We start from the raw sequence: 13,033 nt of genomic DNA, 5'->3' as shown, positions 1-13,033 counted from the left end.
AGGATATTGCAGAACATAACTCCAGGGAGGCAATTTCCTTGCTCGAATTGATGGCAGGATACAGGAGGGGCAGGGGGAAGCTAGCACAGCCAGGAAAACCCAGCTCTACCAGGCAGCTCTTCTAGGACAGGCACGGGGAATTATTCTGGGCGGAGGGCCGCTTACTGAGTTTTGTAAAAGCCACTGAGGGCTGTGTGACAGGCAGCCAGAGGCAGATAAATATTAATTTTCTAAATTTTTTAGGGGCCCCGTGGGCCGGATAGAATGGCCTGGCGGGCCACATCCTGCCCCCAGGATGCATTTGCCCACCCCTGGCCTAGGAGAATCCTAGGAGATCAGCTACCATCCAGATGCAATAAGAGGGCTTTTGCGAGAGACCAGGGACCAGAGAGACCCTGCTACGTGTACGTGCAGCACCTAGCACATAGCGCTCCTCGCTCAGCTAGGACCTGCAAGTATTGCTGGCATACAAATGAGTGGGGCTATGTTCAAACCACTGCAGATGTCCCTAGCTCAAAGCCTGTCTTGATGCCCAGCATGGGGGTATATCAGAGTATCAAAGCTGCTAACACTATCCTGAACCGACACTGCAACTTCTAGAGCTGTTTTCCTCTGAACTTTATCAGCTTTTGCTTGTTTCTCTCCGACCCTCAGAGCCATTTCAAAGTCAGCTGCCTTTTGCTTTGATCTCGTTTCAATCCAATGCATGTTACCGGTTGATTTGTTGCCTGCTTTTACGTGTTGCCAGCAAATTGCTGCCTGTTGGTATTATTTTGACAGCCATCAAATGTAGGCCTCCCAGCTCATTTTTTAATTGACTTGGAGAACTTGGTATAGCATCAGGATCCAGCTTTGCATAAAGTGAGGGATCGGAGAGTTGCTATTTCATAGTTAACCGACGCTTCAAAGGCATGTTAGAGCTGAATTTGCAAGGCATTGTATAAAAATCATGCGGCTAGAACAGGGCTCTTTTGGTATAATACAAAGTCTTTCATCCCAAATTGCTGGTTCAAATCCAGCCTAGACCAATATCTAATGCCTGCTTGGCAGCTTACATAAAACGATGAGCTGATTTCTCTTGCTGGTAGTTCCATCCAAAAGGCCAGGCTCAGATGTTCCTCTAGTCCGAAAGGTGCGTCCTCAACGGAGCTAAAATTTGATTCGGTGCTGGGAAATGTACCCCCACGCCATGAAATGCTGTAGGTTTGGCTTTGCCTAGCTCGGGTCTCGAAACAGCATTTTTGTCAGAGCACAAAGGCATCTGGATTTCTGCTCCCAGCGCTCCAGGGAATCGAAAGGGCGCTGCATCTCTGCAGCTCCGTTCGTATCTGGAACGCCATGGGAGGCCTGGTTTGAGGCGATGTCTCTGCCTGCAACGTGCTGTATTCGTCCTGTGACAGGTCTGCTTTTGCACACTTCCTCGGGAGAGCCACAGTCAAGGCCCATTGATGGCAAAAGGCAGAAGGGCTTTCTCCATGACTTCTGTATGTTTTTCTGCTCAGCCCAACGTGCTGCCTGTATAGCTTCACACCTCCTGTTCCATGGCTCATTTAAGCCCGAGGTTTTCTTTGTGGACCAGGAGTAAAATCCATAAGTTTCCTGCCGTAGAGAAAGGGGAAAATTGCAAACTGCTCCATGCAAGCCTCAGGTCGTTGGGGAGCTGCAGCACATTTCCTGTAAGCATCACTCAACATCTCGTTAGCTGGGAGGACTAATTACAGAGCCTTGAGCTGTCAGTGTCTGAGGCATTGATTTATTTCCTGGGGCAGCTAGATGTGTTGTGTGTCGTTACGAGCTGCTCTTGCTTTATTTCCTCTGCACGTCCCTGTCCAGTCCCAAAGGCACAGGAGACAGCTCCCTGCTGGTTAGGACACCTGGGGACTTCCCTTTTGTTGTTTCCTGTGACATAATAATAGTGAAAAGGGGCAGGTGCTTTGAGCAGAGGAAATGATGTGAAATGTCAATTAAAAATGCAGCTGGCAATTTCTAAGAACAAGCGAGGGGTGCAATGAGAAGCTCAGTGGGCCTTTCAAGAGTTAACACTTCAGGCATGGCAAGTCCCATTCTACAGATGTGAACACTGAGGCACAGGGCAACGGTAGAGTGACTGAGCCAGAAACCTGCAGTGCCAGGGCCAGGACCAAGAGTTCCCGACTCCCAGAGTCACCAACGCTTTGTCTATAGCAGAAAAAAAAGCCTGCGGTTTGCAGAGAGATGCTGCAAGCCAGCCTGAGAAATGGCAAGTGAGCTTAGCCAAAAGCCAGGTCTCTTTGGAAGGATGCACTCGTGCTTGTTCTAAGCTCTGCACATCCGAGCAGCCTTGCTGGCACCCCTGGGAGCCCTCAAGCGCAGAACCGGTTGCAGGATTGGGGCCTTCTGCACTTCATTTTAAGTCAGACAGTGCCTGGTTTGCCCCAGGGAGTCAGATCAGTGTATCCTGCCTCATGTAGAGCAGAGGTGGTTTCCTCCATACTGGGAGAGACAGCGACTTTGCCCTCCCCTAGCATCTGTTCTGCCAGCATCTGGCAGCAAGCACTGCATGAATAGCATGACGTGCCTATTGTGCAGCACTAGCAGTCTGCCAAGCACTGAAATCAATGAGCCTGCCTCAGTCCAGGCAGGGCCCTGTGAAGTGCATGCATAACAGCAGACCAGTTTCGCAGGTAAAACTGCACAAAGCGGTTAGTCGGCCACTCGCCTGGGAATTAGCCCAGCATCTCAGCACTGGAGCTGGCCTGCCCCAGCCACAAAGCAACGCTGCTCCTCTTGGCCCAGGCTACCGTGAAAGAGTCCCAGCAGCTCACCCCAACTGGGAAAGGGGGGAAATTACTGGTAGGTGGGCTGATAGCCTAGGCCCTAATCACCAGTATGCAAGGTGGTCACAGCCAGGACTGCCCATTCAGGGCAATTTTGAAGGTCCTTTATGCCACCTTAGCAGCACAAATGATTCTTAGCCGAAGTCAGTAGACGCCTCTCTCTGTCCTGGATACATTCTTATTAAGCCATGTCTGCACTGTAGACACTGCTTTAAGATAGCTAGTTCACTTACAACCACCACAGAGCCAAGTGCCGGACTATATACCGAGCTTTTCCAACTCATTTGGCCGCTTTGCTTTAGATACCTGAGATAGGTAGGTTACAGGGATGGGAGGGACTGTATTGGAGACCTTCCCTTTGACATCTCCATCTTGAAGGTGTTTAAGACCCGGCTAGACAAAGCCCTGGCTGGGATGATGTAGTTGGGGCTGGTCCTGCTTGGAGCAGGGGGTTGGATTGGATGTGACCAATTTTCTATGATTCTATTTTTCTATGATCTATTTTGCTTGTATCTCTTATGTCACTCCCACTCATGCCCACAGTTACACCACAACAGGAACCGATCCCTGTTTTAACACATCCATGGGCTTGCAGATTCACGGGGAAATAGCTGCTACCACGTCTCCATTGATTCAGTGCAGCCTCAAAGTCTCCATGCTGCACCTCACACTTCTGAGGAGAGGCAAAGCATCAGATGACAGAGCAATTAAACAGAAAAGCTCCTCATTGCACCCTCGCCTAAGTCCTTTTTCAACAAATGCACCTGGGTGAGACCCAAAGTGTTTTTTCTGCTTTGTCTTGTTGCACAGTATGTAGGTCAAATCCTTTGGAAAGCAAGCAAGCGCCTTCTGCCGGCGGCAGGTTGGATATGCGGAAGTGCTGTCCCCCAAAAGTGTTCGGGGAGAAGCCCAGCACATAACAAACCTCTTCCTATGTCAGAGCAGGGTTTCCTTAAGACTCGAGTAGCATGTTGTTTGATTTTACGTTAGAGGTGGACAATAAATATAAAACCAGCTGGATCTTGGCAGCCTCGTTACGTTCTGGTCCCAGCGCCGGCTGCAGTGCTGCTGTCCATCCCAGGAAAAGGGCTTTCTGTCACCTGGAGGACATCTCAGATTTGGGATTGCTGCAGACACACACACACACACACGTGCAAAAAAAAAGCTGGTGTGTGGGGCTTCAGGGCTTTGCTTTAATACACAGCAATCCTTCCTGAGCTAATCGTCCAAACCCTGCTGCCCCCCAGCATGGAGAATGCCCCCAGCCTGTGCTCTCCCACCCCTGTGCTGGGAAGCATTAGCCCCTCACCGATCACCAGGGTTTTTGCATCTTCCTCCATCTGTTCCTAATCTGGTAACTTTGCACAGGCCGAGCCACCACACCCAGATGGGAAAAAAACCTCCATCTCCTGTGTTTTTGTTCAGAAACACTACTCATACCGCAGCTCAGGGCCTGCCCCCTGCCACGGAAAGCCCGAGAGATGTCAGGAGCGCGTGAGAGGCTCAGGAGGACACACGAGGGGAGCTAGGCTGAGGCCAGAACAGCGGCGAGCAGGGTCGGGTGGGATGGGACCGCTGGGGACAGCAGCCCATCCCTGACGGTGGCTGGCGAGCACTCGTGGATCGGCTCCGTGGCAGTCGGGAACCCGCAGGCGGTCGGCTTCCTGTGGTTTCCAGGGGCTAGACAGGGCAGGCAGAGTGATTGGCATTTGCTCAGAAGCATCAAACAGCCACGGGCCTCATCCCACAAGACACGGTCCCTGGGGAAGCCCCCCTGCTCCTCCCATAAAGCAAGGGGCTCCGCAGCAGACCCCTCCCCCCAACAGCAGAGCACATCTGCACAGGGGACCCCAGAGACAGGGGGAACCCTAAGGTTTGGCCTCACTTCTGGGAGAAATCTGCAGGACCCTGGTGGTTTTCTGCAGGCAGAAGTCTGGTGCCTGCCTATGCTGATAAATACTTTTCTTCCATAACCCACAGGCTTAAAGGACTTGGCTTGTATCCCTTCCTAAGCCCCGGTGGGTGCAAGACCGCCCTACCTGCATTTCATTTAAATGTGCATTTAACATCACATTTTCCAAGACACCTAATGACTTGCGAGCCCCAATCCCATTTTGAAAGGACTAAAGCCCTTGGGAACGGACGGCCCTTTCAACATGGGATTTAGGCTCCCGGTGCACTTTGGAACTGCCACCTTTAGCACTCGTTAAAATAATTCACGCTGCTCTAAGCCAGGCAGATCTACCGGTGTGACCAGCAAAAATAATACGGATTTGTGCCAGGGGTCTTAACCCCCTACCAGCTAAATCCTGCTTGGCTTACTTGCCCATTCAGTAATTTCAGGGACTCCTCAGCTCAGTTATACAGACACCCAATTTCCCTGCATTTCCTCCAGGGGAGAGACGTGATTGAAAGGCCATTCATTTCAGCATTGCTAAGGTCAAGAATGGCCACAGCTATGCCGATTATTCACTGCTTATATGCAAAGGCTTCAACCAAGATCAGGGCCCCACTGCTGTCAGCAGGGCATGCCCACGTGGTGCCAGGCAAAAGGCACAGGTGGAAAGAGAGAAGTGAAGTGCCTTGCTGAAGGGTGCGCAGCAGGGAAGAAGTAGGAGCAGCAGCCAGCATCCCTGTGCTCCAGGCACCATGCATGGCCTCTGCTCTTGGTGTGCTCTCACAGCTCTTCCAGAGCCTGCCTGAATGAGCTTGAGTGCAGGAAAAAAACAACCTTTTAATGGCACCTGTGAATAATTCATTGGGAGGCCAAGACCCAATGAACACAGGATGTCATTGCCAGTTGCCTGGATATATCCATCTTCGCTATCGAATAAAGCCAAATTACTCCTGGTCTCTAAAAATATCCATCTCTAATCCCTCCGCATCCCCACCGTATCAATCATAAGGCTGTAATGTTGGTAGCTGGTTGTTCGACAAGTGGCATTTCACATCTTTTTTTTTTTCCCCAAGATTGAAGCAGACTCTTTCAAGAGGCTGCCGCATAATTTATAGTTCTGCCACCAGCTCCCTAGGGATGCCAAGTTCTTCAAAGTCCTTTGAAACCGAACACAATAAAAAGATGTGAGCTGAGATTATAATTTATGGCCTGACCACAAATTTCGTGCCTGCAGGTTTCTCTGTGCTTCTCTTGGCCTTTTCAGCAAGCTAATGGAAAACAACTTTGTGTCTTCAAGGCCGAACGCTGAGATTGTAAAGAATTCCCTTGCCTAGCTGCAATGGGGAATCAATACACTTCTCTGCAGCCGCCAAATGGTAGCGCATTTTTTCTCGGATACACAGCATTCAGCTTTAGCAGAAGTCTTCGACTGGGGGGAAATATGTTGCTGCTTTGATGGCTATGCCGTGTTGATACTGTCTGGCGCGCAAGCCTTCCAGCCTGAGACCTGGGCACAAGCATCTTATTACCACTTCCGGTTAAACAAATGTAGAATTTGTCTGTTCCTCCAGCAACGGGAGGTTGAACTCGGTGATGGCTTTAATGAGAACAAACCCCTGCACTGCCAGAAATATTTGTCTCGCATGGCTGATCTACAGTCTTAACTAACACTGAGAGGGGGTGAAAACCTGGGTGCGTTGCCATAGATAAGGGCTCGGCTACGGATTCTAGCACAGGCAACTGATCTCAAACCCAGCAGTCCTTGAACCGAGCGGGACGCAGAAAAGCATTCACTCTCTTCTCCTGGAAACCCTTCGCAGCCTGTTGACGGTGCGCGTGCCATGAGTCCTCCACAGCTGGCAGCCGGCTGGTGCGTTTCCATTCTGGTCAGGGTGTGCATATATACCTTTTTGTAAAACTGAGGCATCAGCCTGTGCCTAACTCTTGTTCAGAGTTCATAGCAGGGCACTTTCCTGCCACCTTTCCACCACAGGGTTTCAGAGGACTAAAGGCAGCCTGACTTGTTCGTTAAATGAAGCCCTGTCACCGAACGCTGCACTACAGCAGCAGCTGGCTGGGAGGGCTGGACTTTTATACAGGACTTGAACAGGGAAAGGATTTGACTGCTGGCCTAGAGAGATGCTCTTTAGGCCTGCTAACATCGCAGCCTGGCCCTCCCCATTCTCATGCTGGGCCCAGCTCACCCTAACGTATAACAAAGCAGCTCTGTGCCGCGGCTGTTCAGCGCGTTTTGGATTTTGGGGAAAGGGAGCTTGTTCACTGGGCATGTTCCTTCCAGCTCCCTAAAATATCAGGAGAAACATCAGCAAAGCGGAACGTCAGCAGAAAGATACAGGCGGCGTTCTGTATAAATCTTCCTACAGCGGCAACCACCAGAAACTATGAACCTGCAGTTTGTAATAGTCCAGCAGCAAACCACGGACATCTTTATGGTGCCCCGGCACACAGCGCTCCCCAGCAGCGGGCACAGAAATTCTCCCAAAAAGCAAAGCACCAAACGCAGCCGGGGAACAGGCCTAGTTATTTTACATCTGCGGAGACGCATTTCACCAGCTCACGCGTTGTCGTCCATTGCTGCTCAGGGAAGACAGGTGCCCTTGCCCAGAGAGCACCACGTGGTATCAAAGCAGGAGAGGTGAAAGGCTGGGGGTATAAACTTGCAAACCTCTTAAACTATTTATTCCAAGTTCACAACATAAAATCCATGAACCTTTTCCCTGTAATTTAAACCCCTTTCCTTTACAAGGGATATGTCTAGTCCTTCCCAGCTAGAAAGAAGCCTGTTCTAGGCATAAGGGATAGGAAGTACTTGTGATTAAAGCACTATGGATTTATTTTCCAGCTCTGACAGCCTCCCCCATGACCCTGGGTAGGTCACTTCACTTCTCTTTGCCTCTGTTCCCGCACTGCAAGATAGGTCTTATGTCCTTTCTCCCACCCTTTGACAGTCACTCCATTTAGATTTTAAGCAAAGTGCTTCCTGTTACAGTTCATGACAGTGGGATCCCAATCTCCGCTGAGTGAGGACTCTTTGTGCACTATTTTATGTATGTGTGGGTGTGTATACACACACACACGCATGCACACACATATACATATAAGTACGTGACTGTATATATAACATTGGAAGGAGTAGGACAGTAACTTACTTGAAATTCTCTTTCTTTCTGCACCCCTTCCCTTCTTTCTTGCCTTCCTTCCTTCGCAATCCCTCCTAAGCAGCACACACAGCTATGAGCATCTGGGTCACAATCACAAGTGCCTGAGGTGGGGCAGGGAAAGCAAGCTCATGCATCTCTACTAGAAAGTGTGCCTCCATCTCCCCCTGCTGCCTGCTCCGTTCCTGACGTGGAGTCCAGAGGATTACAGCAGAAATATGCGTCAGTCCTCTTTTTCCAGCCAACCGGCAACATAAAGCAGCAGAAGAGGGCGAGTTGGAAGCTCACTTGTAGGGTGCGGTCTTGGTCCTATTAAGTCAGAAGTGCTCCAAGTCTCCAATAAAGTTGCAAAGGTTAATAGATCAGCATTGTGAGGGGAGGTCTTTATGGGCCCCATTCTGCATTGCCCTATGCCTGGTATCACTGCTTACACCAATGTAAAAACTGTCCCTCTTTGGTTTGGCAGAAGCTGTTCAGCCACATAGGGACCCCCCCACCCAGCTGTCTGAGCAGAGCAGCCATGGCAGACCCCAGGATCTATGTAAAACTAGCTTCCAGCACTCAATCCAGGGAGCTCAGCCCCATTCAGTGTGCAGTGTTTGAAAGAGCAAGATGATTTGCTTGCACCCATAATGGCGGAGCTGTAAGGAGGCTGGTGGGTACCGTGCGAGGTCATGGGTGCACAGAGCTCCTGCAGGATGCAGCTGTGAGGCTCCTGTATGCCATTTCAGAGCAAAGCCAAGCAGACCTATGTGGACAAGATGCTGCTGATTGGGAAAGAAATGCCAATGTTCCTGAACATCCCACTGCAAAACACATCACTGCTCAGGATGCATCATGCCTGGGACACGGGCCTCATGCCTGGAGACTGTGGTCAGGTCAGGGGGAGGGCAGGCGCTGGGAGAGGTACCTCCTGGGATGCTGGAGGACTGCACAGTCTTTGTTTTAGCTCTGTGGAGCAAACTGAAGCTACCCTAACATGAGCTAGGTAGCACAGCCAGGTAACCCATGCCTAAAGTGGCATAACTTTGAGATGCTCAGAGGGCACTGAGCACAAGTTAATGAGCTTTAACATGCAGGCAACTCGCATAGTATGTGCCCTTAGTATGGTCTAATTGTAACATGTAACTTGACTCTTAGAGCATTTCCCTTAGCTCTGTCAACTCTTTCTGTCTAAATAACCCCTTGGAAACCTCACAGGTTTTCCAAAGACACTGTAAAGAGCAGACCTCCCTGACTTTGCCCAGTGATTCCAAATCTCTCCTCCTCCCAGTTTGCTCACCATCATTTTGCACCTGAAAACTGCAACTTGTCTAAGATGTGTAGTGCCCAGCCCCCGGAGGCAGCCCAGCAGTGGAGTTCCTGACTCTCATGGGAGTAACAGAGACAGAATTTGCCACTGCCTGCTCTTTCCTTCTGCCCCACCGGCCACCTCTCCAATCAGCCACTCTGTCTTCTGTCTTCTTTAGCTTGAGAAAAGGAGTTTGTGGCCATTGCTCTTATCACTGCTTACTAAGGAGGGTGCTTAAAGGCATGTAAAAAGACAGTGGAAATCACTGCCTTTTGTACCTTTGACAATCTTCCACTATTATTATTAGCTGAGAGCAAGCCCAGGACTATGCAGAGCACTGAGGGAGGTATGAGCTCAGTCCCAGGGGGCTGATAATCTGAGACGTGCAGATCATCTAGACAAGGAGAGATCATCTTCCCTCACCCCAAACCTTCCCCCATATCCATTTTCCACTGTGCTAATTAACCCGTGAGTGTTGACCCCTCCAAGGCACCACACCAAGCCCCCTGTTCCTTTCTGTGTCTGTGAGCAAAATGCAAAAGACAAGGCAACTTCGTCTCTCTGAGCCTGCCATACGGCCGACCGCCACTGCTCGGCTCCGAACGTCTCGCTTGGAGTCTAGTGTAACTTTTGTGCCACCTACTGCTTATTAAAGATTTCATAGGTTTCATAGACATTTGGGCTGGAAGGGACCCCGGAGGATCATCGAGTCCAGCCCCCTACTCCATGGGCAGGAAGTCAGCAGGGATCATAGGATCCCAGCAAGACGATCCCATCCAAATGTGTCTTGAAGGCGTTCAGAGTAGGTGCTTGAACCACCTTCGGCAGCAGTCTAGTCCAAACCTTGGGGGCTCAGACAATAAAGAAGTTCTTCCTTATGTCCAGCCTGAATCAGTCACAGTGGAGTTTGTGACCATTTGACCTCATCATCCCTTGGGGCGCTCTGGTGAACAGATGTTTCCCCAGATCCTGGTGGTCACCCCGATAAACTTATAGGTGGCCATCAGATCACCCCTAAGCCTACACTTTTCCAGACTGAAGAGCCCCATGGCTCTCAGCCTGTCGTCGTAAGGTCTGTTTTCCTGACCTCTGATCATGCGCGTGGCTCTTCTCTGCACCCTCTCAAGCTTCTCCACATCCTTTTTGAATTGTGGAGCCCAAAACTGGATGCAGTACTCCAGCTGCGGCCTCACCAAGGCCGAGTACAAGGGGAGAACGACGTCCCGGGATTTGCTTGAGAAGCATCTATGGATGCAAGCCAGCGTTTTGGTCACTTTAGTAGCCGCAGCATCACATTGCAGGCTCATGTTCATCTTGTGGTCAATCATGACCCCCAAGTCCCTACCAAGTAAAGATAGCAAACAGCACATTTTGGGGTTCATTTGTCCTTCAGACCCCCCCACTGTCCATAGCGCGCTCTGGGAGAGAATCATGGTTTGCCTGATTGGTCCCCCCGTATAACTTTTGTTCGGCCTCATGCAAACGCAGCACAGCACAAATCTGACGCAGCTGTGCAGCAATACAAGGCCGAACCAATATCTACCAGCAAGTAGATCCAGAGGCAGATGTCCAACCCGTGGGTCTCTGCTGGCCAGCCAGGTAGCAGCAGTCAAACCTTGCAAATCTACCTGTGAGCGGAGTTTCTAGATCTTGACAGCCCAATCGTAGGGTGCAGAGCGGAGGGGAGCATGGACAGCCTTCCTGCGTGACATGCAGCAGATCAGGGAGAGGACAGGCAACACAGCAACAGATAGGGTAGGAAGCAGAAAGCAGGGCAGCATAGCTCGTGTTGCCCTTGGGAGCAGAAAGCAGAGCAGCAGCTCAGGCCAGGGAACGGGATTGGAGTGGCAGTCAGGGAAGGTGCAGAGTTCACCTGTAGCACATCTGCCCCCTCAGTACTTTAAATGCCATCCTCAACTGGGTGAGCAGAGACTCCGCACTATAGCTGGACTAAGCTGGGCTCCAGACTTCGGTTTCTCACCTGTAGATGGAAGGTGAGATCTGGATTCTGCCCCCGCAGCCTCCGGGACTTGCTTCCCAGTGCAGCTTTGGGGTGAGATGCTGCCAGCCTCCCAAGTTTGGGAGTTCAGTTTGAGGATGTCGCTGGCGGAAGTCCAGCTTGGTATACAAAGAGCAACTGGCTGGAAACAGCGGTACTTTGCACTCACTTTCTACAGCGCAGCCCCTTTGAGGATTTCGAACAACCAAGGAGATACTAAGGATGATACTTCACAACACTCTAAGAGATGAGAGAGAAGTTCCCATTTTAGTCATGGGAAAACTAGGCACCAGGAGGTTAAGATAATCCTTTGAGATTGTACAGCAACAGCCCCTTTGGATGTGCAGCTCCCCTGTCATTTTGATAGGGAGGCAAAAGAAAACCCCTACAACTTGAAATGTCAGCATTCAAAAAGTGAAAAAAAAGTGTTAACTTTTTTCCTAACTTTTCAGCTGCCTGTAGAGCTGGTTGAAACTATTCACACTGAAACATCAGGGGGCAGGAACTGAAAAAAAAATCATAAAAATGTCACATTTTATTTTTAAATGTTTCTAACCCAAATGTGTCTGTGTTGAAAGCTCCCTTCCAGTTTCCAAGGGGATTTTTCTTACCTTAGTTACAATGATGCATTTTTTTCAGTGACATGTCAGGTTCAAAGGCTTAACTGATGTGATGATGCCTGCTTTCATGCAAACCACATTGTAGGGTTTTTTTCCCCTCCTCCTTTTGTGCTCCATTATTAAGGAGTCACACTGAATTTAACAACATGCCTGCATTTCATGCCAGGAGACTTCAGAAGTCAGATACATTTGTCTTTTGGCAAGAGTCCTGTCCGACTTGGTTTCTAGGACACATAAATGAGCCCTAAATGAAGAGTCCAGCCTGCTCTGTCACGGTATTTGCAGCAAGCTGGTTTAAAAGGTCCAAGGGAAAATGAAAAAAGAAGTGGGATCCCAATGACAGGGCAGAAGACTGGTACAGGACGCTGCAGTCAACTCTTACCTCTGCCACTGGCTCACTGCAGGACCTCAGGCAAATCACTTCAACTCCCTGAGTCTGAGCTTCCCTTTGATTTAGCAGTTCCCAAACTGTGGTGCACAGACCACTGCTGGCTTCCAAAGCCACGGCAAGTTGTCCCCAGCTGGCCCACAGATTGCATTGCTACTCCTCCTTCCCATTACGAGGTTGAGGACAAGGGTGCACGGTGGTCCACAAACCCTGTGGGCACCTCTTGACCTATGCTAAATCGGAGACCACAGTAACGCTTGGGAAGGATGAATCAGCTATTTCTGAAGTGCTTTAAAGATGCAAATTGCTAGAGGACCGATTGCTATGATGATTAGTGCCCCAATGGCAAAGCTGTTGTGGTTTGCTGAGGCACACAAGGGCCAAACTAAAGTATTTAGGTGCCTAACATGCTCATAGGCCTCAATGGGGTTTTCAGAAGCCTCTACAGGGGCCACGCACTGAACTCCCAGGGGAACCCGTCACAAGTAACAGAGAATTATACCCGTCCTTCACAGCTCTCAGCTCCTCCAGATTTGCAGTGATTGCTGACCAAGGGCATTTAAAAATACACTGAGTAGGACCAATACACAGGACCATAAAATTGGCATGATGAATTTGGTCCCAAGAGAAAAAGTCTGAGGAGGGGTGGAGTAAAGCATTGGGGTTTGCCAGCCCTGGGAGGATGTCACTTTGGGCAGTGAAGGGGAAGACTGCAGGCTCATCAAGCTTCTCCTATAGGTACCTCCTGCCATAGCATCTGAGCATCCGTATAGCGAGATAGTTTCTTTCCTTCCAGCCTGATTAGGATTAGTGTTGTGTGCGGCTGTATGTGCGCTATGGGAA

This window comes from Crocodylus porosus, unplaced genomic scaffold (genome assembly GCF_001723895.1).
Source record: "Crocodylus porosus isolate Cpor-Errol unplaced genomic scaffold, CroPor_comp1, whole genome shotgun sequence".
Lineage (NCBI taxonomy): Eukaryota > Metazoa > Chordata > Crocodylia > Crocodylidae > Crocodylus > Crocodylus porosus.
This window is presented reverse-complemented; position numbering follows the sequence as displayed.